The sequence below is a fragment of the Paralichthys olivaceus genome, chromosome 9, assembly GCF_024713975.1.
Source record: "Paralichthys olivaceus isolate ysfri-2021 chromosome 9, ASM2471397v2, whole genome shotgun sequence".
Lineage (NCBI taxonomy): Eukaryota > Metazoa > Chordata > Actinopteri > Pleuronectiformes > Paralichthyidae > Paralichthys > Paralichthys olivaceus.
Window position 1 is genome coordinate 17,896,890 of NC_091101.1, and position 22,581 is coordinate 17,919,470.

Genomic DNA, 22,581 nt, shown 5'->3' on the forward strand with positions numbered 1-22,581 from the left:
GACTTCAGGTAGAGAACAAGGCAACACGACAAGTATTTCAGTTCAGTAACAAGGAGGAGACTCTGAGACAAAAAGGCACAAACATAATATAGTTCTCAGTATTTTGTTATATCTTGCCTTCAACTGTTTTTTCGCCGAGAAAGCTGTTTATCAAGGCGATACAGTTTTAAAAGATAATGTAATAGCTCTGGGCCATTTTGCAATAAATAATAATGAAATTGTCTTCTTCAAATTAAATGCTGGGATCAAGGAACATGAAGGTGAAAACGTCAGACAATCAGTTTCATTATTAAGCTTCAGGTTCCCATACTAACTTAAAAAGAAAACACAAAGGGGAATGACAAATTTGTTACTCCCCAAACCATCCTTTGTTGACATATCAAAGTTCACAGACTTCCTGCCTTAACGTGCTGTGGCAGGATATTACCATCATTTTGCACACATCTCCTATAGGTTTTCCCCAAATGCTGAAGTGGGGCTGTTTGCTTGTTTACAACTTGTCTGATCATCTGAATCCTCCTGTTTCAGACATCTAAGATCTCAGGAATTAATACTGATAGATAGAAAAGGCTGGAACTGTGAAAATACAACCATGATATTAATAAACTGCAGTTATCCTTTAATTCTCATCCTATATTATTATATTAAAGCATCTAGTGAATGAAATGTTCTTAAACTTTCTTAAAGAATAGTCAAAAGCAACTATTTGGACTTGATTTTTTACTTAAATTTGTAAATTTCTCATTCAAGAATTTATGATTTCTTCGTTGGAGACTTGATGACGGCCTCCCACGATCCCTCCTTTAATTCTTCTCCTATACTAAATATTAAAGCATCGACACATGTTTCAAACATGATCTTAAAAGGGAAAAAGGGAACTTTTTTGGACTTGATTTTCACTTAAAATTGTAAATTTTTAATGCGCACAAACTTCTTAACCCGCAACTTGATGACGGGCCCCCACTATCCCTCCCTAATATCACACCTTGGATGCATAAACATGCCTGTGCTCCACACATCACCCCACCCCGGGGGGGCCTGCATGGCTTTAGTGCCGCACTGTGACACCAATCAGGGGAGATGGCGGGCTCCTTTGTCATGCAAACACCAATCGCTTCTTGTCTTATTCAAATGTCTGCCCTCTCTCTTTCTCCACTCCCTCACTCTCGCTCAACCCCCCCACCACCCTCACCTCTCCACCCCCGACTTCAGCCCTCTCTTTCTGTCTCTGCCTCCTTCTCAAGTCCAAGTAAATCCGCGCTGAGAGAAGGATGGAGCCTCCGGGCCTGGGGCTGCTGCGAGGCAGGCCTCTCTCCTGGGGGTCAGCCTGTGTCTCAGCGCATGAGGCTGTTTCCAGGCCCAACCAAGTCTATTTCATATTCAAATGTTACAATCAGGCCTCTGACCCACAGGGGGCTCTTTATGGTTGCGGCCCCAGGTCGCAGGGTCAAGATGGTGATTTAATAGCTGAGGCAGAGGAAAGGAACGGGGGAGCCAAGTGATTTACGGGATGAATGAGTAATAAAAAAGCATTTTTCCTAAGTTGTCATGTTAATTTCAATCCTTATTCAATATGAGGCTCCCTCGACACCAGAGGCCTTCCTCAATGGCTTTCTAGTGGACTTTAGTCATTGAAAATTAAGAAAGTCCATTTTCTGCTTTTACCCTTGACTTGTGGTCGATGTAAACAGTAGCTGATGGTAAAGCATCTGAGGATTAGGGATGGAGATAAGGACATGTTAAAGAGTCATCATGTGTGGTGCCACTGTGTCTCTCTGGAGTGGCCTGTTATTCCTGTCCCTGTGGGTGTGTTCGCAGCAGCAGCAGCTCCAGTAACATGGGCGGGATATTATGTTTATTTATGTATGTGTGACAAAGAGCAAGCTAGAGTGGATTTATGTCAGCATTTTATGTGTGTAGTAGGGAACTCAGATGGCTTTTTGTCAAGGCACAGTCAGCACTTGGAGCAGGCCCACTAAATGATTCGACTTGTCACTGAGAAGTTTCCTCATTGGCATTGCAGCACAACTGTCTTTGTTTGTGTGTCTAACACGGTGTGTCCTGTTCGGGCCTTCCCTGAAAATGAGTCATTGAACCCACAATCCAACTCTTCCATCTCACAGCGTCTTTGATGATGAGGCTCCTTCTTCGATTTTCCCACGTCATATTTAATGGACACTCAAGCTCTGCTGGTGTTTACGTTTTCGTCTCAAGAATCACAAAAGAAATATTAGATAGTCATTTGTTTAGAAATCAGCAGCATGGAATGCCGAAGACTAAGATATAGATATGACAAAAAGTGATAAAACTCTAATGACACACCTAGTGGATTGAAAAAGTTAAGAAAATGTTTTGTCTTTCACACTATATCACGGTTAAAACACTTTCACATGTTGTATACTGTATGGAGGTGAAACCAACATGTAATTTGAGATGTTTTACCTCATATTCAATTCAATTCAAATTCAATTCAATCCATATAAAAGATTAAAAAATCAAACCCAAGGATCAACAATATGAATTTATAATTGTCACTGTCATAATTGTCCCAGGCCTTAGTAATAAAATCTGCAAATACAAAAACTTACTTTCATATGTTGAAATTAACTTTCTAAAAAAACCTGATTCCTTTGTCCCCTTGACTGACATGTAAAACAGGATTTAATTCACTTTTGATTTCACCCAGATTATATACTATCATGGCTCCACCTATCAGGATTTAACTCCCTCAATACGACCTGTTTTCTTTAGAGCTGAAATATTCAACACAATGGATTCAGTAGACAGACAAGGAACTGATAACAATTTAAGGAATTATTTAATCCTTTTTAATAGCAAAAATAGCTGGTTGTGTTGTCTCCTATGAGGGGATCTGCCTCTTTTGATTGTTTTAAAATTCTTTTACACAGTATTTTGAGGGTTCGTACTGTAAGTTGGACAACACCATTCATTCTGAAGATTTTGAATTTAAACAAATACATTTTAAACACTCAATGATTTAGTGATTAATCGAGAAGATACACGGTATACTCTACTTAATGATGTTTTAGTTGTATGATTTATACAAATGAAAAATACATGAAAAATATTGCTCATGAGAGCAAGATGCCTAAAACTTTGGTTTAGACTTCACATATTCTTACCATGTTCTTTGATAAAAAGTTAATATTTGATGTTTCATTTTAGTCGCATCATTCACAAACTTAAAAAAAAGACTAGTTTTAGCTCTTTTGAGAATTTCAGTGGAATGATCACGTTGGTATTCTTGGACTCCACCAACAGTAGCAGAGGGCGACATGCAGAGATGAGGTTAAGGGGCCACTGAGGGTAAGGTAGGGCAAGCCTCAGTGGGCACAGCTGTAGCTCAGAGTCATTACTGCTCCTCTACTGGTTCAGAAGAAAAGGGTTGGTCCCGCCACATGGCCACTCTGCCACGGCAGCCCCTCGTCCCCTGCCACGCACACCCAGGAAGGCCTGGTAGCGCCAGGCGGCACCACTCGTGGTCTGTACTCCTTTCACGTGTGGCAGGGCAGTGGAGCAAAACAGAGAAGTGTTGCAAGGGGCAGGGAAGGGACGGGGCTGGGATGGGATGGAGGCAGGGGTGAGGGTGAGGGGTCGATGCTGAGGTTCAACCAGGGTAGGAACAGAGACCCCCCCCCGGTCTCTGTTCCTTCCTCTCTTATCTCCTGACTCACCATTCTCTTTCCCATCCCCTGCGTCCCCCTCTCACCCCCCCTCACCCCGACTTCCCCCTCTACCCCTTCTCTCCCTTTTGTGGCCCGTGCACCTGCAGCCCTTGAATCTGGGCAATAAAGCTGAAGGATTTGTCTACTGGAGGTTGGAGGAAAAGTGGGGGAATCATTAGACGGCATGGGAAACACAAAAGCAACAGGTTCAAACTGTGGCTGGATGTGGTCCTTGTGCCATATTCCGCAGTGATGGGCTTGATGTAATGCAGTTTGACACAGAAGGAGTGAGTTTAAGCAGATTTGTATCCAGATTTACACCCTGTTTGGGTTAGTGTCATTATGAATCAGTTTGATCTGACACATGATCAGCTTTCAACCCCCTGGTATGCTTCACTTCCAATTACAAGCCTTGTGTAGTAAGTGTCTGTCGGTCTGTGAAGAGCATGTGTCTGCAAGAACCCAACTTTTCATAGGCTGAGGAAAGTTAAGATTTGTGACGATGCATTTATAAAAATAATCTTCTGGTTTATTGAGTGAAAGAAGTGGAATTTGGGTCCTTTTCAATCCAAAGGGTGGTATGCTTCATTTCATCTGAAAATTTTGAAATTTAAAGTAAACGCATGTGTCAACAATGGATATGCACACATACAGTGGGATATGAAATAAATTATTATTTTTAAATGCCAACAAATCCAACAAAAAAATTAAAAAAGCCACAAATTTGTTGTTGGCTTTGATCTTTTGATGGAATAAGAAAAGAAGTCCATGCCAGTCTTATCCTTTAAACCATGACTTTAATCTTAAAAGTGTTTCAACATTTGATAAACACAATAAAACATATTACTCATATCTTTAAATACAGTCGTTATGTTTTATCAGTTTACTTGTACGAAATTAACACAGTGATGGGAATATACAAACTCTACTACTGAGGAAAGGTCCCCAGGGAAGCTGGTTTTATAATCATGACCCCACATCACCCCACTACAAAAATAAAAATGTTCAACCAAACTGAAAGTGGTGCAGTTTAACAAGAATGTACACGTAGGTGAAGTAAAATTGTTCTCAGCCATGTTCTGCCGTCTCTGTTCAATTCCCCACCTGTTGTAATGTTATGTTCAGTCATGTAGAACTTTTCTCTCACCCATTGCATGCCAGACCCCCCACATTGTAAATCGGCGCAAAGAAAAAAAAGATTCAGTTCTTTCAGAGTGCGACCATGAAGGCAGAGGAAATCACTCTAAACGGTCTTAATTCTGCCATTAGATGAGAGGCAGCGCTGTGGGGATTGGCTGGCCCTGTGCTCCATATTCACAGAAGCAGGATGAGGCTGGGGAGCCTGCTGAGAAAATGGTGTCGTAATCAGGAGCCGGCAGTTCTGCCTGATCAGGTACACTAGCCCCTCTCCTCGTTTCCTCAAACCCCTCCTCCTCCTCTCTTCCTCTCCTCCTCTCCCCTCATTTCTCTCCACTTCCCCCTGCCCCGTAAGGAGATCCTAATAAGAGTTTGGACGTACTGAGCTCCTCTCATGTGAGGACCTGGCAGGAGGCAGCAGAGATGAGGCCTGAGGTGGGGGGTTGAAGCTCGAGGTATGGAGTTGTGGTGGTGGAATGGTGGGGAGGGGGGGAGCTGGTTTTTTTTTGTTCCCACATTTGATTATTCAGGTTGGCTGAACTAAATTCTGAACCCATAAAATTCGTATCCCCTCTGGGGGACCATTTGCATATATTTCAGCGCACCCCTCCCTCACATCCCAATTCCCCTTTTTTCTCAGAAAGTGAAAGAGAGGGCAAAGCAACCAGGCCTGTCTAGGCTTTAAGATGTCACCGTGGTGTGAAATATGGGTGAACAAGCAGGGTCTTTGAAACTCAAACTAACCCCCCACCAGCCTCCGAGCCGCTGCCACACACACATACGCAGACCCCATCATCCTCATGCACTCCACTGGTTGCTATTCTTAAATCGGAATTAAATTTCCTGTCCGTGAATAAGTTACATGCTTGGCAACCTTATTCTCCACTTTTTCCACTGGAGATATTTCCAGGTGCATTAGCTGTGAGTTCCACTAAGAAAGACTTGTATGTGGACAGATTAGAAATGAAATTGGCCTTGTTGCATTTAAATGTGTTTTTGTGTTGATGTTATAGCAGCATGTAGATTAAGGGAACACACATGTAGCTGCGTGGGCACACAGAGAAACGAGCTGGATGAGGGCAGGCCTCCACATCAGCAGTCAGCCATAAGAGACACCTGTTCATTTGTTTGGCCGCTGAAGTCGGGGTCTTGTTTTCACCGTGCCAACCCAGCCCACTGGCACTAGTTTTACTGCCCATCTGTATGGATGGGCGAAGTTAGGCGAGGGCCTTTGAAAAAGAGGAAAGGGGTGGGGGACGGGGGTGATACTTGATGGCATTTTGGTCACATGGGGTGAGTTGCTGTCATCCTTTAACCCTCCCCCCGGACCCGTTTTCCCTCCCCTCCCTTCCCGTGCCCACTCCCTGGTGCACAGGCAGAATGCAGTGTCAGGAGGGTGAGCACTGAGCGCCCATTGTGTGTGCTAACCAAAGCGGAATGCCCGGGTGACAAAAGGGGGAGGAGTAGGCTCAGGCCGCACAAAGCCAGGGGGAGGAGAGGGGTGGGGGCGGTGGAGGGGGAGGAACGGTGAGGGGAGCAATCTGCTGGGGGCTAAATGGACCCAGTCAGCCCCAAAAACTCTAGGCACCCTAAAAATCTTCCCACTGCCTTCTCGCCCCTCACCAGGCCTCCCTGCCCTGGCTCTGGGGTGTACAGTACAGTGCATCCGTTGGTTCCCAGCAGCGTGAAAGAAGAGAAGCCATAGTGACTGAACTTTCAGACTATTAGGTGTTGGTTTGGGTGTTGTGAGTCATGCCCCCAAGGCCTAAAACGGGATGTATTTGCCAACTGTAGTCATGGTTTCCCATCTCTGTCATCACTGAGGGATGTCCTATAAGCCCCATTTATCACTGTCAGATATTTTCTAAACAAACTGGGATTTCTCAGCCTGCAAAGGAACATGAAACTTTAGAAACATCTCAGAAAATAACATAATCAATATTTTGACAAAGTATAGTAACTTTTTCTCTGCTTATGTTCAGTCTCCAGCCTGGGACAGTCACACAAATGAGGCTGTGACCTGTGCCTTAGAATCTGTGTTTGTGCGTTAAGTGTGTGCGTGAGGGCACATGTGCATGTACTCACCTGCCTATTCTAGAAGCTGAGAGCAATCTCGTCTGTGTAATATCGCACGTCAAAGACAGCCTCTCAGCTCCAGCACAGGACCCGGGGCAACAGTGCGGCCACTTTAAAACGCAAACACAAAACAAACCCTGAATTTAACTCTTTCTTGATACCAGTTTATCTGCTGCAGATGCAAGTTGGAGCAGTTTTAATCAGGCACCCCTCAGCTGCAGGACCTCTGCCCTTTTCATAGCAGTAATATCGGTTAATTGACCTTTAAATCTCTGATTCCCAGAGTCTGGACGACAAAAGCATCTCTTGTATTTCAAGCAGTGACCAAACACTGAACTATAAATCAAATTACAGGATATTATTCCATTTGCATCATTAGCACCTTGCATCATTGCAGTATTGAAATAATTTATATCTATCTTGTCTTATAATGTCGTCATTTGTATTATTGTATTGCCATTTTCTTAATGTGTTGCATTAATATTTATCCTTTGTAGCCTATCAATAGAAACTAATGATGAGTCTTATTATAGGACAAAGTGGCTTTTTGCAGTTTTGTATTGGTGTAACTATAATTTTGTTCAATTAAAGCCTTTGATCAAACTGGCATGAAATCAAATGGATACTGATACTCAAATATTCACTGACGATATAAAATCTATTTGTTGTAGTTTGATGCAGTGTGGACGCTGCCGTAGCTTGTGAAGCCACAGGTTCACTTTGAAGAGATCTTTGGTTCCTTGTGGTCAAAATGACAGAGATCAAAGGGTCAGTCTTGATGATGACCTCCTCCTCCCTGCCTCTCTCCTATATGCACACTTAACATCTGAAACCCCCCCCCCCACATTCATGCAAACCTCAGCCTTTCCCGTTGTATTTACATACGCCACTGCAGGGCAAAGGTAGTTACCCGTTTCATCTGTGCTGAGTTCATAGGAAGCAGCTTGCTGAGTTGTTTTGGTTTATGTGTTGTTAGTGAAATGCAGCAGGTCAAACACGAGCCTCGGGGGCATGTTCAGGTCACAGAGTTAAAATCACCAGAGTCGATCCTGCTACCTCAGTGACTAACACAAATTGTTTTGATGGCTGGTGTGTGTGTACAGGCGTGGACTTGTGGTCATGTGTGTACGCATGGATGTCAGGTGAGTCTTTGCTGGTGCAGACAGAGCCTCTCTCCATCAGTGCTGACCCAGGCAGCCATCATTGTTCTGTGGCTGTAAATCACCCCTCTGCAATCAAGGCCCCTGATCTGGGCTTCTCTGAGCCTCTCTCCACTCCAGATGATTCCCCCTCCTGATTGGCCTAACTGGACGCCTGTCTGTGGCTGCAGATTAGCATGGATTGTTTTTTCTCTGTGGCATACAGATTGAGCCATGTTAACATTCACACCTCCACACAGCACTGCAGGGCTCCGCAGAGCCTCCAGTATGCAGAAAAACAGACTTTGCTGAAAGCTTTGATACTTTTAGAGGGAAATGCAGGTGGGTGGACAAGATAACAGGAATGCATAACAAAATAATCTATCCCTATGACAGAAGTTAAAGGACAGGTTGATACTGTTCCAGGGGGCTGTGGACATGAGGCTGTATGTTTGTTGTTGTATCAAAATGCTTTAGTGTTTTCTTTAATTTGTCCACATCATATGTTTACAGCTTCTAACGCCACATTAGACTTGCACTGAACTCTGGAGATCCTTCTGCACAAGGGCCTTATGTGTGAACACTAATGTCCAAGTGAGAGCCTCCAGACTTTCTTCCGCCAGTCCCCCCAGTAAAAAGTGGGCTTGTTGATGACATTTCTAACGTGAGAGAAGCAAAAATGAAAAGTATAAAAAGAACAAATATGTCAGGAGGAAAAAGCGCAGCCATACACGTAGAAGACACTGCTGAAGATGTCAAGAGAGCTTTAGGTGAGAAGGGCAGATACCAGTGTTGATGTGCTGTAAATGAAAACGTATGATCTCCAGCGGAATTAATACGTTACATCCTGCCTCTGCCTGCTGCTCCACCCCTCACCCGAACGCGCCAGAGGTTTCTGTGTTGTTGTGAGCGCGTCTGAGCAGGAGATCTCCTGCAGCATTTTTCACGTGTGAAAGACAAACTCCAGAGAAAGTCTGGACCCAATGTTCTTCGGACATTCTGTGGAGTTCACGTTCTGCAGTACAGCTCTTTGAGACAGTTTTCTTTGTTAATGGGATTTATTCAACATTATTTTTAGGTAAAATCAAGTTCTTCAGATTTCTAGTCATTCTCAGGTCCTACAGGTTCGGACAGTATTCAAAAATATAATCAATAAGTATAATTAATTCAAGTCTGAAACAAGAGCTGGAACAGTTTTTGTGTGAATATTTTCTCTATGTGCTTTTGGCATAATCCAAATATCTAATTTCACTTAAGTGCTCTATTCCCTCTGGTTATATTTATGACTCATGCTCTTTGTTTTCTCCCTGGTCATTTTCCTCCTTGTCAGTTATAATGATACTCGTACACTGACGAGCTGATGAGGTGAGACTACATGTACCTGTGAAATGTCCCACCTCCTCCAGCCTGATGAAACTCCCGGGGTCTCTTGCTCTCCCAGTGGGGGATCATTAGCCTCAACACCTTTTCAATAAAAATCAGGGAGTGACCAGTGGCAGGGGAGGCAAGGCCCGTCGCCTCCCACCCAGAGAAACCTGCTTACCTGTCAGTATCTGTGCAGTCATTATGGGAATGACAGACATGCTTTGATGGGCTGCCATGTGCACTCTTGAATGCAGAGATGTGGTTTATGATTATGGTCACAATGTCACATGATTATTTTTCAGTATGAACTCGTAAGATAAAAGATGTTTTGTGTTGATACAATGCATCTGATTTTAGGTTAGGTTCTCTCGCTCTCTCTTTCTCTCTCTCTCTCACACACACACACACACACACACAAATTCCAACCCATAGCGGACTGAGTTATGTTGTCCTGGAGACGGTCATTGTGTAGGCCTCATGGAATCCTGATGACATCACAGTGATTCCAGCCTCTGTGTGTTCAGTGATCACGGGGATCACAGGCCTCACATCTGAGAGAGAGAGAGAAAGAGTGACCAAAGAGAGACGAAGCGTTAGAAAAAGAGACCAGATTTTAGGAAGTTTTTATATTCTGGTCCCTTAGAGATGATTTTATGTGCGTAGAGACGTTTGCATGAAAAAAAGGGAGGATTTCAGCTACTTCTGAGATGCACGGAGAAGGTAAAAAAGGGTTAAACTCTACAGCACCTGCAGTATCAGTAAATTAATAAATAAATAATAATAATTTTATTGATACACAATAAAGCCACAGGCACAATATTTTGGACAGGTGGAAAAGCAAACAAGATTGCGATGGTGTGCTGTATTACAACGAAGACCAAAAAAACGAATAACAGTGAACATCTGGTTCTGCTGTGGGAATAGAAACACTCACATTCATTCCCAGGTCAAATGAGTCCCTAGTAGTTTTTATTGGCACCGAGAGAAACATGATCCTAATAATTTGGCAAGACAGCAAGGTGAGAGAGATCCTCAGTTTTGATGCATGCGTGATGTCAAGTATGACGCACTGGGGGGGGGGGAGAGGCCAACTCCGCTACTGGCAATGGGAAATGAGTCAATCACTTTAAGTCGGTGTAGTCTTGATTGTGTTTTTGAAGATTGAAGTGCAAGTGGAAAGCTTCCAAAAGAAAGAGCAAAAATCTACATGTAAAATGGGACATTCCTATATGTTGCAGGGTGCTAGAATATCAACATTGACAGAGGATGCTTATGACTGGCATCACATCTCACTGAAGTTATGAATCTAGAAGATCCTGGCGTGAGATTCTACAGGATGGGGGTGGGAGAGAGAGAGGGAGAAATTGCCTCTAGTGTTTATATCCCCACGTCTTATAATCCTGCTTCATGTGTCTGAGCGAGATTCTCTTCACATGGGCGTAATGGTAATTGTGGTGATTTACGACTCGTTCCTCCAGTTACCATTATAATACACGGGCTGTATATTTTTTTTTTCCCAAGGCTTTGAGAGGCTCATCATAATTCTCTGCTATAAGAGAGACCTCACTTTGACTCGGAGCCACTGAGCATTATTTGCCTACTCAGAGCGGTTTTTATGCATCAGCGTCGTTTCCCTTGTGCTTGAGCTTGCACGATAAAGGCCACTTTCTCAGGCTCAAGCATGCATTCCGGTGTTTGCCTATTACACACATATGTGTTTGCTAATTGTGTGTGTGTGTTTACCTTTGCAGGGTGGGGCGAGGGGGTCTGAGGGGTTGTTGGGTGAGAAGGTGGGTGGTGGTGCTCGGACCTCAGCTCCCAGGAAGCTCTCTGTGCTCCAGAAACCTGAGCTTGAGCCTGATAAGACAATGAGGGGAACACGTGAGACTCTGGCACATGGTGGCTTGGGTTACCTGCTCGCTCTGTCTCTCACTGAACTTTTGGCCCTTAGAGCAAAACCTCCCCACCCTTATGACTCCTGCGCTGTTCCAACGGGGTCCCTGCACTCTGTCTTCCCTTCATTTGGTCTCTCTGTTTCTCTACTGCGTCCACATATTTGTCTTTCTCAACCTCACATGCGGCCCTCGTGCTGCAGCAATTACTTGCACCGTTGTGCTCCCAAATCCTATTTTTATTTAGAGACTCACAATCTTCTTCCGTCATCAACAGATTTTTTTTTTTTTACGTGGGTTTGTTTGCGTGTGTTTGCCGTCTGTCTCTCCAGACAAAAGGCTGACTGGGCCCCTGCCATCAGATCTCCATCCATCCACAGTCCACAGGTGAACTCCTTCCACTAGCCAGGCAAACCTGACTTTCAAGTGTCCCACCCACATTTATTAGGCCTGCTGTCCTCTCACCTGTGCAAATATGAGAGAGAGAGATGAAGAGAGGGAGGGAGGGTGGAAAAGAGTGAAATGGAAAGATATCCAGGCCTTTGGTTACTGGGTGGGGCGCAGAAAAGAATACCGCACAGCTGAGCAAACCTCCATAGCCATAGGACTTCACCTGTACACTCTCCACTTTTCTCCTCTCTGTTTTCTCTCTTAATCCATTCTCCCTTTCTGTACCGGCCCCACAGGGATAGTGCGCTAAGGCGTTCTTTTATGGCTACTGAATAGAGATTCCCTTTGAGGTTATGCAGTTGATACACTCCAATGTCATTTTTGTGCCGTGGTCACAATGTGGAGTGATTTACTGCCTTAGGGAACACATTCACTCTCTTTAGAAGTGTTCCCGTGTAGGTGTGGGTATTATCTGGATATTATTCAGGAAATCCTTTTATCTGACAATATCCGCAGCAGAGGTTTGACTTAATTTGGAAATGCAACCAGTAATCTAGATCAAACTATTCTTAAGCCGACCTGATGACTGAGTACGCCAGGTGGTGTTGTGGACGGCAAGCGTGTTTAGTGTGGTGACGTGAAACCGAAATCTCTAAATCTAAATAAAAGTGTGTGGACAATTGAACTTAAATTTCAAAAAGGGCACCACCGACACTTTTTTTGTTCACATTCCTAAAACGCGTGACTGCTGAAATACAATGTGTTCATCAGCGGCGACGTGCCTGGCTGAAATGGAAAAGCAAAACAAAGACACCCTGCACGCTGCGTGTGTAAAAAATTATTCAAATGGAAAAATATAGATGTGAAAATCATTAAGTTGTTCAAAGTGGGTACTGTTGTTCAAACACCCAGCTGGATGCAAATAAGGAACAGATGCGTGTGAAGATACTGTACATTGCATAAGAGCTCACATTTGGGTGTGTGCATGTAGAACGAACCTAAAGTGATGTCATTTTATTTTTTTTGCCATCCTGCCTTTCAGTGCATGGACCACATATGAAGTCGACTCTGGACCTGAATGTGGTTTGTGAGTGTCAGGAGCTTTCAGTGATGGCGAGGTAAAAGTGAAGCATATCACATGAAGGCAGGTTGACTCTCACACTTATTTGCTTTCTGCCTCTCCTCTCCTCTCTCCTCCCTCCCTCCCTCTCTCTCTCTCTCTCTCTCTCTCTCTCTCTCTCTCGCTCCTCTGCAGGTTTGGGCCTGAAAGACGTGCCAGACCTGCTGCCAAAGCATCAGCCTCCACCTCACCCTGCAGACATGGCTGAACACACACGCATGCATACACACAAACACGCACTCTCTCACAGGGCACAACTCTTATACATGTTTTCGAGCATATTTTATTTCCTTGCGTTTCCATACATCCCGGCAAGCATATATGTCAAGACATCTTTCGCGTTCACACATTCACATTCTTGTTGTCTCTGCTACCTGTCTGTGACGCGGCCTCTCTCCGATGATGGAATCGTCACACACTCTCATGCCACATGTCAGACAGAGACAAGATCAAGCCACGTTCACACGGTCTTCCTTGATGCAAACGTAAACACATTCATGCATTCAGTTAGTCAGTTGTCTCTCAGGCATGCCCTATTTTTAAACTGTAAGCACACCTACACACATTCTCCCATGCACAGGCACACCCACTGCGGCCCATGTCATGGTAGGAGACTGTCCTCGTCTCGGAGAACACCCAGTGCAGTCGTAACACAAGGGAAAATTAGTCAGGTGAAGTAAATCTTGACACATGACACTAGTCGTCTGTTTTTTAAGTTTTTTGCATCACCACCCCCATATTTAATAGAACAGCACCTACTGATTATTGCATGCTCTGAGCTAGTCTGGTAATTGCGCTGTACATACCTGTCCAGGGTGTAAGCCCGTCCGCCGAACATGGGGCCCCTCTGTTAGATCGCTCGTGTTATCATCGTAAATGAGAGTGGGAGCCTCCTATCACCTCATTCAGTATCAGTCATTGTCAGTGTGCATCCACCATTCTGTGTTCACACAGTTGGAAGAAGTCTGTTCAAAAGAAGGTTTGAAAGGTGCATGTGTTCAGATTTTCACTCTGCGCTTTAGTCGACTTGTGTTTATTAAGAGAGTTGAATCTGACAAAACCAGTAAATCGGCTGAGAAGCTTTGAGAATCACCCTGTCATAAGTTAAGTCATGATGGTCATTTGGCATGTGAATCAGCACACAGTACCTAAACCTGCGGTAATTATCATGACGTGAATGAGTCATACATGTGATTAGTTGTGGTGTTTTGTCTGCAACCACTAAAGCATGGCAAATATAACATCACACTCTTCTTCTGTAGTTATTCCGGGTGGTTTGTCTTCACCAATATCAGCTTCTCTTTTAACTTTAAATCAGAGACGCTGCTTATCTCTTCATCTCGTCATTTTATCAGTAACCAGTCAGGTCCTTTTGCTCGTCCTGCAGTTGCAAAACAGATTTTCAACACCCACTCTTACTTCTTACGTGCGTGTGTAGCTGCAAAATATTTGGTCTGTGTGTGGCAACATGACATATTTTACATTTTTGTGTACTTTTTGAATAATTTGTTATTGACAAGGTCTCGCCTGGTAAGATGCTGAATGTTCCATCATGAAACTTGGGGAAAGAAGAATTGTTTATATATTTATTGTTAAAAATAAGGGGTGATAGCTTTAGAGATAATAAAGTCTCACAAAGAGATCAGTCTGATTTCTCAGTATTTGTCTGCTCGTTCCAGGGAGAAGCAAACTGGAATGAGGAGTGGCCACAGAAGTTTGTCACTCAAGCTCTGACTGAAAACACACTCAGTGCACATTCAGCCATTTTACATTTGTAGGTAAATAACAACAACATACCAATGCTAAAAATGCCGGGTTTGATTTGTTTGTTTTTATTATTACCTTTTTTTACTGCTGCGATGTACTACTATGCATTTTTTAATTCCAGCACTTTGCGTGCCTGACTCACATCAGCCCAAAGGAACAGCAAATGCATTGCGTAAATTTAGCGCTCTTTGTTTATCCGCGATCAACAAACAAGTATAAAGAATATATATGTATAATTATAATTATTGCTTTGCTCTCTCACTCAATCAATAATTTTTTTTATAGCACAGAATCACCCTCCAGCATTGTCTCAATACAATAGTATAATTTAAGAGAATACATGGGAGAGAACATGCAGCAAGAAAATAAAATAACAGATGTTAGATTCAATTTATTGTAAATGTAATAAATTATGAAATCAAACACATCAACGTTCAAATTCTTATATGGAAAAATAAAATGAGTTAATTAAAATTATATTTAATGTTAAAAGGATGTTTTTAAATGGTTTGTAAAGGTTTAAAAATAAGAAATGCATGTTTTCTTTTAATTTTATGTCAAATATTTATAGCATTGCGGTTGATTTCCGGTGAGATGGGATCATGTCACATATACAGAATGAAGAGTTTAAAAAAAATTGGTAAACTTTCTGAAGCGTTTTAAAGTTGTATTCATTTTGCGAGAAAAACCTTTCTACATTGGCATTTAGAAACATTTGAAGAGATTTCTAGATACACTTGTGACAAAGACAATAATGGATTGTTGATTTACCAGCAGTTCAGACAGAACAGTTATCTCATCTGAGATTTATTAGATCAGTTTGAATAACAGAATAACATCCTGCTTTTTTTTTTTTTTTTTTGGTTAAACACGTGTGACATGTCCACTATTCCCTCTTGGAAAAAAGACTCCCAAGCAATATCTCCCAGCAGTTGTGAGGTGGTGTTTGTTGGTTCGGCGGTGGCGGAGGCAGCGGTGGTGGTTGTAGTTGTTATTGATAGCCACAGGCCTGTAGCTGTTCCTGGGTGACAGTAACAGGAGTTAAAACCTGTAAATATTCAGGAGACCTCCTTCCTTCCCCCTAATTCCTCATTACCTCACGGTAGGTTGTCTCAGGAGAGATTTAGAAGGCCTGCAGGGCTACTTCGGCAGAGGAGAATGTTTTACTGTGTTCGTGTTTGTGTGTGTGTTAACCTGTGGTGAGTGTGTCGGACCACAGAGTAGGACTGTGGGACATGGCTTAAGGCCGCGGTGTATGACCACGGACCACAGGCAGGTAACACCACATGGAGTTTCCATCTTTGGTTTGTGTGTTTGTGTTTTTTAAGCTCCGGGGGAGAAGAAGCTGTTCTCTGACTAACTTTTTTTTTTTTTATTCCACAAACTAAAATAAGAAGAAGACAGATGAAAAAACTGAAATCTTAAAATCAAGACAACCCACACGTCTCAGACAACTCCGTCACAGCTCGGTGTCTCTGGGGCAAGTGTCACATCGTATCCACTCAGTTAATTCTCCTTAAATGTTTGCGGACTAATGAAAGGACTCTGGGTCTGCTCATCCCTTCAGCCTACATCAGTGAAACCGAACACCCAGCCCCTGCAAACTCATCTACCTATTCATCTACCTGGCTGTCTGTGTCTTTACCTGTGTTTTTAAACAAACCCATAAAAATCACTGTTGGTTCCCAACACTGTTCAAACAAGAACCTTTTCATGGTCGGAGCCTGAAGGGGATCCTCACGACCCTGTTTACCAGCTCCCACTAGTGGTGGAAAGCGTTACTGTCAGAGCCGGCCTGGTGAGGTGATTTGATAGTGCTCAGTTTGTCTGTGTGTTTAATAGCTAATAAGTGAGGGATGTCTCGTTTTGTCAGTATTAGTTCGAGCTTGATGAGTTCAGAGTAGTTTAGCATCTACATACAGCTGGTTTTAATGCAAAGGAATGAAGCCAAGCCGAAATCACACATACCGCAGTATTTCAGTCAAGTCTTATCTCATATCATGAAACCAGAAGCTACTGACAAGTGGCTGTAATGACTTTTTTCCTCTCCTCACATGGTCGTCCTCTTTGTGAATGCATGTTGTTGTGGCGTTGAAGTGAATCATTCAGCAGTCTGTGTGGTTCCCTCCTCTGCATTGTGTCTCCAGCGACAGTGTTTACTGATAATTGAGTAATTACCTGTAAAAGATAGCACTCCTGTGGTTCTGTTCAGCCGTAATCGCCCCACTCTGCATCCACAGCAGATCAGGTTTAAGCTCAGGGAACAAGCTAAATGCGACAGATTAATGCAGCGCTCCGTGTAAATTGAAGTGTGAGAGCTACTGTTTATGCACATAGGTGCGTCCTGTACCATCAACTGACTTTGAGAGACAACAAAATCTCAGGAAGTTAGTGTTTAAAAACAAATTTTCTAACTTCGACAAGAGGATGGTTGGACATTTGGAAATGGCTTAAAATCATTGGATGGTAAATGGACATTCCGTCATGAGTTTCACAATCCCACGGTGAATGGAAAGTTGTAACAGGCACTTTGTGCATACACCAGTGGCCTCACCCACAGTGGCTTTTGAAAGGCAAACAGCAGTGCGTGCTGCTGGCCGGAGCTCGGCAGCAGAGAAAGTGGTCGTTCTATTTGAATTACAGCAGCCGAGATTCAGCATAATGGCCGTATCATTACAGTGCAAAGAAACCTTTGTAAGTCTGCCCCGTCGCCTTCCTGGTCTTCTTACATTATCCTCTTTCTCCCTCAAAAGCTTCTCCCTCAAGCTTTCTGAACTTGTTCTTGCTTGCTTTCTTGCTTCCTTAATTTCTTTCGACCTTTCTTCCTCGCTTTCTTGCTTCCTTACTTCCTTGCCTTCTTTCTTTCTGTCTTGGTCCCTTAATTTCTTTTGTCCTTTCTTTCTAGCTTTTTTATTTCCTGGCTACACTCACCTTTCTTTCTTGCTTGCTTGCTTGCTTGCTTGCTTTCTTGCATCCTTGCTTCCTTGCTTTCTTACTTTTTTACTTCCTTCATTTGTTTCATCCTTTCTTCCTTGTTATTTTGCATTCTTTTTTGTGTCCTTGATTTCCTTCTTTCACCCCTGTTCCTTGCCTTGTTTACTTTTTTCTTTCTTTCTTTTTTGCTTCCTTTCTTTCTTGCTTCCTTGTTTTCTTGCTTCCTTGTTTTCTTGCTTCCTTGTTTTCTTGCTTCCTTTCTACAGTCTTCCCTTTTTCTTTCACTCTCTCTCTCTCTGTCAAACTTCAAACAGAGGATCAGTCCAGAGTGTTCAACATTGTCTGAAAACAAAAGTCAGGTCATTACTTCTTTTAGATTTAATTTCCCTGTGTGTCTCCATGGACACTTGTGTTGGTGATGAATTTCACTTTTTACTGCCACTAGGAGGTTATGTTTGCATTTGTGTTTGTTTATATGCTGGTCAGGATTAGTAGTTAAAACTACTGGACAAATTACAGCAAATTAGGTGAAAGGATTAAGTTTGGATTAGGAAAGAATTAAAATATTTTTGTTGTGGATCCAGGTTTTTTTTAACAAGAAAGCAAGATAAGGCCTTTTTCAAACTTTTTTAAATTGATTTCTCAGAGAAAATATCTCAGATCTTCATTAAAAGAAAAAAACAAGGCACATTTAGGGGATTGATATTTATGAGTGTGTGCAATTTGGTGCTGTTCCAAATAAAAATCTGGACCTGGTGAATTTAAATGTGGTTTCATATGGGGGATTGTTGGGCCAGGGCAGAGGCATTCACTCTTTGAGTGGCCAAGTTTAAAAATGAGACTAACTTTGGAACTATCATATAAACTTTTGATAAACTTTTGTTTGCATGGATCGCAGATGGATGGATTTTGTACCACTTCACTTACAGTGAAAGTATATGAGTGATGGACTGAGGGACTAAAGCACAAACCTGTTTCAGTGTTCACACAGGCACCTGACTGACTTGAAGACTCTGAACTTTTCCTTTAACAAAACAGCTGGTCTCCACACTTCCTCCTCACCTCTGCATGCGAAGCCCACTCAAGGAATCGCCTCTCATCCTTCTGTTTCCATACACACACACACACACAGCTTACTTTCTTTTCCTCTTTCGTCAGTTTTTCCTTTTCTTTTTTTTCCCGAAATCTGCCAGCTCCGATTTGGGCCTCAAACCAGAAATGAGTGGTACAGGCAGGAAGATTACAGATATTCGGTTACGGATGCATTTCCATTCGATTGTCCTAAAAGGGGACGAGAAGAAGTAAACGATCTGACGTGAGAGGATCATATTAATGTAATGCGCGCACACACAATAATCCCACAGGACTTCCTTCCCATTCCCATTAGAAACCACACCCAGGAGGACAGGTAACAGGAGAACACCTTTCACAGGGTCAGATTGGAAGAGGTGGGAAAAACAGGCCAGGCTGCTTTCTGATTAGTTTCACCTCTTTCCACTCTTTTCTTTTCTATTTCTGTTTCTCTCTCTTTAAAACAACCTCTCTCTTTCCTGCCAAGTATCTGGTCCATTTTGATACTGGCTGATAATTTGAAGTGTCTCACGTCTGCCATAACTGATCAGCAAGTGACTTTTTTTTTACTCATCCGGCACTTGCCTGAGAGTTGGCACTCTCAAAGGGACAGTAATATGCACTGATGTAATGTGCGAGATTGGGATCTTTTGAGGGGTGCGTTATAAACTGTCACCGTAATGCAAGTGCAGGGTGCCGGGTTTGGGGGGGTGGCGGGGGGCGGTGGGCGCTGAGACGAGGGGGTGGGTGCACCAAGCAGTGTCACTGGAATCTGCAGTGTTGTGAGAGCCCCATACCTTTCAGCTTCATTAAACCAATTTCACGCCGAGGTGAGCTAAGAGAGGAAGCTCTGAATCTCGGCAGCGGCAACAATGGCGCATTGAAGGGATGAGGCGAAAGTAAATTAGGTACCACTTCACAGACGGCAAATTAAAATCTGAAAGTTGGATAGGAAAAGTTGAGGGTAGATGATTATGTCTTTATTGTGCCCTCCCTCCTCAATCTAGATAACCCTCCCTTCCTTTTAGCGACCACCTTTGCCACCCCCCCAACCTCCCTCACACACACACACACACACACACACACACACACCCCCACAACCCAATCCTCCAAAAAAAAAATAATGATCTATTTCTTGTCTGGTAATTGGTTTCTAAGATGCTCCCACTCAAAGACCCAATCTCAAAAACCAACCTGCTTATATGGCCGTCCTTTCAGCCACTTAATTTGCTATGAGCTTATCAGTAAGATTTCATATCCAGGAAAATCACATAAATTAAACATTAATATGGGGCTTATTTCTGTGCAGTCATTGACCTCCCACAGCCATTGAGCTGCTTTATCAGATGAGGGGCTCTGTGTTTGTGCCTCCTTCAACCCACTTGGACGCAGACTGCAACCGTACACTTGAAAAGTACTTTATAAAATATCTTTGGTATGTTGTTAAACAAGCCATTAAATGCAAATATATTCTAGATATATTCTCTTAAATCTTTACTGTGTAAAATAAATGATGTAGCTGAAATACTTAGATCGTCTACTCACTTTGTTTTCTATAGAAATACCACAAAGTTTAAAAAACACAAAATTCTAAATTAGTTCAAAATATAAATAAAAGTAAAGTAATAAAATTGTATTGTTTCATTATTAGCACTCCCTTAACACCTAAGATGCATTTTAATGTAATAGATGATATTTATTTTAAATGTTTTTAATCTACAACAAAACTGATCATTATATTTTAAAAAATAGTTTAAATATGAGTTTATAGGAGCAGAGGAATGAAGAAGTGCCTTAAAGTTGTGCTTCATTTCGGGTACTTGAGTAAATGTACTTTCAGTGCTAATTTTTTTTTTGTTGGCCTTTAAAACCAGACTAGTCCTCAGGTAGTACAGTTACTGGACCTACTTTACTATGTGACTCAATGGTTCCCACAGTGCAGTGTGAAGAGCATGAAGAATGAAAGATGAGAGAGAGACAGCAGCAAACACACTGTTGTTACATTTGGGACCACTCTGTGCGTCACATATGTGCATTTACGTTTTTGGATAATTTTTGGATGTTTGTGTTAATGTAAACGCCCATGTGGGTGTGCGCCATAAGCGTTTGTGTCACTTGTTTGTGGGCACTAAACCGGGCTCTCTAACTAGCTGCTGGGGTCACCCTGGGAGCCATGGGGGCCCCCACACAATGGCCTGGCAGCAGTGTGGCTTTTACTAGGCCTCGCGCCGCTGGCTTTACGAGAGCCAGACAGATCCCCTTCACGCCATAAAGCCATCAACAAGGGAACAAAGAGGGCAGGTGCTGAGGGCTGCATTGAGAGCTCACCTGCACCCAGCGGGAAACAGACAGTGTCCAGCCAAGCCAAGAGGCCCTCCACATTCACATCCCCACTCACCAGGCACGAACAGGCGAGTGTGGCTCTGCCGCCAGCGAGAAACCATTTCTCTTTTTTCAGACGGAGGCAGATCCTCAGCTCAGCGTGTAGATGATGACATACATGTAGTGTATTTGCTGCGGTAAATGGTTTTGCTCAATGGATGTTGGGTGATGTTCGACCCAAAACAGGCTGCAACAGGCCGCCGCTAAACTCTGTAATTATCAGCATTTGACAGGTATGGCAGGACTGAGGCTTTGGGAGGCAGCCAATTAGGACGGCTTTTCAGAATCTTTTTTCAAGAGGTAATTGTAGAGGAGGATGTCAGATATCAAGGTTTTTGCCTGTGTGTGTTGTAGTGGTGTTAATGGGGGTTTGCATAATAATTCATTTAAAATACATTGGGAAAGGTTAGAGTAAATAATTAGAAGGACGTGTAGGGAGTCAGGACAACAGAGACACCCGAAGAGGGGCAGATGGTAAAGCTTAGTAACAGACCAAACCCCAGCCACAGGTAGGCAGGGTGTCAGGCCGGCAGGCTGTCAGTGGGGACAGACTATGAGCTGCCGCCCCGGCTTCAGTGACAGATGTGTGGTGAATCTTTAACTCCGCTAGTCCCTCACTGTCACCGCATCTGTCCCCGCACTCCACAGAGTTTGTCTCAGCCCCCCCCTTGTGTGAAAGAGGCGACTTGGAGGAAAAAAAGAAGAGCTATCACTGAACTTATTGATTAGTCCAGACTGCCCTGGCTGGCTTCATTTAATGACCTCTGGGAGTCATTATTGAAAAGTCATTGTCTTTGTGATTGGTTCACACTTTCCCTGACCATATGGGAATCCTCCTGTTGCAGCCTCAAGGGTGAAATCCACCAGCATTAAAGTGGACTTGTTGACTGATTGAAAATAAATCTGGAGATATTAGATTTTTGTTTACATGTTTAATCTGCTTTTTCAAATTGAGGTCATGCTGGTCGACAGTAACATCAATAAAAGGCCAGCGTATGCTCCCATCTGAAACGGCAACCCGTCTCATTGTCTCTATTTAAATCCCACTATAGAAAAACATATCAGTGACAGTATAAATGATACATCCCACTTTATTCTCATTTATACATGTTGTCTAATCTCCTCAGACTGCCCCAAATGCAGGGACAGTGTCCCTCTCTCTTTCCCCACTCAGCCATGGCACTGGCTGGAGATGGTTTATTTTAATTGAAAATTAGCAAAACAAAACAAGGGCAAGAGGATCCCTGAATGGGGCCCCTTTCTCTGGGAGCTCCTGTGCCGTTGAATAATGCATATGGGAGAAAGTAAACAGCAGCCGCGGGCCTTGCTGGGGGAACAATGGGCCGCACACAGCCCAACCAGGGCGCCTGATTTTATTACTGGCCTGTCAATCCCCCCAGCCTGGGAACTGTGGGACCTAGGCCAGGCAGCAGCTGCTGACCGCTCCGCACTGACCCAACACACCCAGCAACCTGTATGATAACACTCTCACACCGATGCATACCTCCACTGACTGCACTGTCCACTTCTGATCTGTCCATTCACACACACACACACACACACACACACACACTCTCACACACACTGGGTGCAAGTGAACTGAATCCATTTCCTGTTAGTTG

General features: G+C 43.3%; 2 long non-coding RNA genes across 2 annotated transcripts; one reads left to right on the forward strand and one right to left on the reverse strand.

The window, feature by feature from the left end:
• Positions 1 to 4,462: 4,462 nt before the first annotated feature.
• On the forward strand, positions 4,463 to 14,447 carry LOC109627100 (uncharacterized). Its single transcript, XR_011244139.1, has 2 exons — positions 4,463 to 5,079; positions 12,941 to 14,447. It is a non-coding gene; the product is annotated as an uncharacterized lncRNA (long non-coding RNA).
• LOC138411507 (uncharacterized) lies at positions 7,745 to 13,742 on the reverse strand. The gene is made up of 3 exons (XR_011244140.1): positions 13,612 to 13,742; positions 11,147 to 11,260; positions 7,745 to 9,954 (listed from the first exon to the last, which is right to left on the reverse strand). It is a non-coding gene; the product is annotated as an uncharacterized lncRNA (long non-coding RNA).
• Positions 14,448 to 22,581: the final 8,134 nt, after the last annotated feature.